Below are 4,771 nucleotides of genomic sequence, written 5' to 3'. Positions count from 1 at the left end.
CGAGCCATTGGGATTAAATGGATCTTCAAGAGGAAGACGGACACTGATAGTAGTGTTACTATCTACAAAGCTAGACTTGTCGAAAAAGGTTTTTGATAAAGTTCAAGGTGTTGACTACGATGAGATCTCACTCGTATCGATGCTTAAAGTCTATCCGAATCATGTTAGCAATTGCCGCATTTTATGAAATCTGGCAAATGGATAACAAAACTGCAATCCTTAATGGATTTCTTAAAGAAGAGTTGTATATGATGCAACCAGAAGGTTTTTTCAATCCTAGAGGTGTTAACAAAATGTGCAAGCTCCAGCGATCCATCTATGGACTGGTGCAAGCATCTCGGAGTTGGAATATACGCTTTGATAAGTTGATCAAAGCATATAGTTTTATACAGACTTGCGGTGTAGCCTGTATTTACCAGAAAGTGAGTGGGAGCACTACAACATTTCTGATAAGTATATGTGAATGACATATTGTTGATCGGAAATAATGTAGAATTATTCTGCAAAGCATAAAGGAGTGTTTGAAAGGAGTTTTTCAAAGAAAGACCTCGAAGAAGCTGCTTACATATTGAGCATCAAGATCTATAGAGATAGATCAAGACGTTTGATAAGTTTTTTCAATGAGTACGTACCTTGACAAGATTTTGAAGTAGTTCAAAATGGAACAGTCAAAGAAAGAGTTCTTGCCTGTGTTACAAGGTGTGAAATTGAGTAAGACTCAAAGCCCGACCACGGCAGAAGATAGAAAGAGAATGAAAGTCATTCCCTATGCCTTGGCCATAGGTTCTATAAAGTATGCCATGATGTGTACCAGATCTATTATATACCCTACCACTGAGTTTGGCAACAGAGTACAATAGTGATCTAGGAGTAGATCACTGGACAACGGTCAAAATTATCCTTAGTGGAATAATGATATGTTTCTCAATTATGGAAGTGACAAAAGGTTCGTTGTAAAGGATTACGTCGATGCAAGTTTTGACACTAATCTAGATGACTCTAAGTCTCGATCTAGATACATATTGAAAGTGGGAGCAATTAGCTAGAGTAGCTCCGTGCAGAGCATTGTTGACATATAAATTTGCAAAATACTTACGGATCTGAATGTGACAGACCCGTTGACTATATCTCACAAGCAAAACATGATCACACCTTAGTACTCTTTGGGTATTAATCACATAGAGAAGTGAACTAGATTACTGACTCTAGTAAACCCTTTGGGTGTTGATCACATATCGATGCGAACTATGGGTGTTAATCACATGGTGATGTGAACTATTACTGTTAAATCACATGGCAATGTGAACTAGATTATTGACTCTAGTGCAAGTGGGAGAGTGAAGGAAATATGCCCTAGAGGCAATAATAAAGTTATTATTTATTTCCTTATTTCATGATAAATGTTTATTATTCTTGCTAGAATTGTATTAACCGGAAACATAATACATGTGTGAATACATAGACAAACAGAGTGTCACTAGTATGCCTCTACTTGACTAGCTCGTTGATCAAAGATGGTTATGTTTCCTAACCATAGACATGAGTTGTCATTTGATTAACGGGATCACATCATTAGGAGAATGATGTGATTGACTTGACCCATTTCGTTAGCTTAGCACTCGATCGTTTAGTATGTTGCTATTGCGTTCTTCATGACTTATACATGTTCCTATGACTACGAGATTATGCAACTCCCGTTTACCGGAGGAACACTTTGTGTGCTACCAAACGTCATAACGTAACTGGGTGATTATAAAGGTGCTCTACAGGTGTCTCCAAAGGTACATGTTGGGTTGGCGTATTTCGAGATTAGGATTTGTCACTCCAATTGTCGGAGAGGTATCTCTGGGCCCTCTCGGTAATGCACATCACATAAGCCTTGTAAGCATTGCAGCTAATGAGTTAGTTGTGAGATGATGTATTACGGAACGAGTAAAGAGACTTGCCGGTAACGAGATTGAACTAGGTATTGAGATACCAACGATCGAATCTCGGGCAAGTAACATACCGATGACAAAGGGAACAATGTATGTTGTTATGCGGTTTGACAGATAAAGATCTTCGTAGAATATGTGGGAGCCAATATGAGCATCCAGGTTCCGCTATTGGTTATTGACTGGAGATGTGTCTCGGTCATGTCTACATTGTTCTCGAACCCGTAGGGTCCGCACGCTTAAGGTTTCGATGACAGTTATATTATGAGTTTATGAGTTTTGATGTACCGAAGGAGTTCGGAGTCCCGGATGAGATCGGGGACATGACGAGGAGTCTCGAAATGGTCGAGACGTAAAGATCGATATATTGGACGACTATATTCGGACATCGGAAAGGTTCCGAGTGATTCGGGTATTTTTCGAAGTACCGGAGAGTTATGGGAATTCGCCGGGGAGTATATGGGCCTTATTGGCCATACGGGAATGGAGGAGAGAGGCCAAAAGGAAGGAGGCGCGCGCCCCCCTCTGGTCCGAATTGGACAAGGGGTGCAGCCCCCTTTTCCTTATTCCTCCCCCCTCCTCTTTCCTTCTCTCCTACTCCAACAAGGGAAGGAGGAGTCCTGGACTCCCCCCTTGGCGCGCCCTCCTCCTAAGCCGGCCGCCTCCCCCCTTACTCCTTTATATACGGGGGCAGTGGGGCATCCCATAGACACAACAATTGATCCTTGAGATCTCTTAGCCGTGTGCGGTGCCCCCCTCCACCATAATCCTCGATAATATTGTAGTGGTGCTTAGGCGAAGCCCTGCGACGGTAGAACATCAAGATCGTCACCACGCCGTCGTGCTGACGGAACTCATCCCCGACACTTTGCTGGATCAGAGTCCGGGGATCGTCATCGAGCTGAACGTGTGCTAGAACTCGGAGGTACCGTAGTTTCGGTGCTTGATCGGTCGGGCCGTGAAGACGTACGACTACATCAACCGCGTTATTATAACGCTTCCGCTTTTGGTCTACGAGGGTACATGGATAATACTCTCCCCTCTCGTTGCTATGCATCACCATGATCTTGCGTGTGCGTAGGAAACTTTTTGAAATTACTACGTTCCCCAACACAATGCGCGATCCTGATCTAGTACTTATGAGAAGAGGGGTGGTATGTATGCTTTCAGAAGATGTTTTTTTAAACAAGGCAATTAAGAAGAAGTGAGAATTGCCCGGTTAATTGACGGAAAACCGGGCTAAAACCGATACATCTGATCCAACCCACAAACACATGGGCACCACCGGCCAACCTGGCCACCGACATGCAACAGAAGACACGACGGCACATGCCAACAGATGACCACACGCACAAACAACTGACAGTCCGACTTTGACGACGAGCATCACCTGGGAAATATGCAGGACTTGCGCCGACCGTGCCCGCCGCAAACGACCACCAAGGAGATAGAAGACGTGATGACGCCTTCATCGCCCAATCTTGCAGATCTGAGGTTTCCCTCCGGAGCTATGGCCACGGGGAGGAGGGGAGGAGCAGCACACATCAGCGACGCTTTCAAGAAAGAGCACGATACCCGTCGGCGTCGCCGTCGTCGTATCCAGCAAAGCTGGAGATAGGATTTCTCCTGGTGAAGCTCGACCACCAACTGCCCGAACCGGCCGGCCATAAACCCTGCCCACCAAGCCTCGCAGAGCACCTCCCTTCAGTGCCCGCTCCAGTTGAGGCCGTCCTGCGCGACCACCAGGACAGCAGCCGCAGCGCTGCCGAAACCTGGCTCCGCCTGCCGTATGACTCCAATCTAGCCACGGGATCCCTCGATCTGCCACGTCCAGACACTCACCGCCCCCTGGCCGAAGCCTCCACCACCAAATTCGGGGCCGCCGCCTCGGCAACCACATACCTCCATCGCGTGGCTGGAGCACAACACCAAGAGCCGAGCCGGAGCACTTGCACTTCATCCCGACCCTCTAGAACAAGCACCCGGGCCAAATACGTGCAAAACACCACCCCTCACCGCATCCAAGCTGAAGACCAGGGCCCCCAGTCAGGGCAGCCTCCTGATGGGGCCAGAACCGGCCGAAGCTGGCCCAGATCCGGCGAGTCGCCACATCCGACGACGAGCACCTGCAAGAGCTCGCACATGAGGAAAAGGGGGCCGCCACCCCGCCAAGACCTGCTAGAGGAGAGCCACCACGCGACGCGAAGAAGACTCGCCGGCGCCGGCGACGCCACGCCGAGGAGAGGCCGCGGAAGGACCAAGCCTCCCCTACCGCGAGAGCACACCGCAGGGCGAGGAAGCGCCCCGCCGCCACCGTCGGCCGGCCGGGCTTAGCCCGCCAGCGACGGCGAGGGAGGAGGAAGCAGGGGAGGGGGGCGGCGGCGGCTGCGGATAGGATTCCGCCCGAGCCGCCGCCAGGAGTGACGCGGGCGTGGGGAAAGAGTCTGTTTGACTGATGACTAAGACATTTTTCGGAAGATGTTTTCTCGCAAACATAATACTTATGAGAAGAGGGATGGTATGTATGCTTCTAGAAGATGTTTTCTCGTAAACATTATACTTGATGAGAAGAGGGATGGCATATATATATATATATATATATATATATATATATATATATATATATATATATATATATATATATATATAGGACAAATGTTTCCATAAGCAGTGGTAGTTATCATCACTTGCGTTTGTATGTTGTATGTAGTTTCTAACGAAACTGAGAGTGTGTACGTGTAGTATATAGTATATAACAATGATTAGGTAGTATATATAATATTTTTTAGGTAGTATATACCTTGTTTTGAGTATGCTCTTTTTTACGTACAAATATG

The sequence above is a fragment of the Triticum dicoccoides genome, chromosome 4A (assembly GCF_002162155.2).
Source record: "Triticum dicoccoides isolate Atlit2015 ecotype Zavitan chromosome 4A, WEW_v2.0, whole genome shotgun sequence".
NCBI lineage: Eukaryota > Viridiplantae > Streptophyta > Magnoliopsida > Poales > Poaceae > Triticum > Triticum dicoccoides.
The sequence above is the reverse complement of the archived record's forward strand: the minus strand, read 5'-3'. Positions refer to the sequence as shown.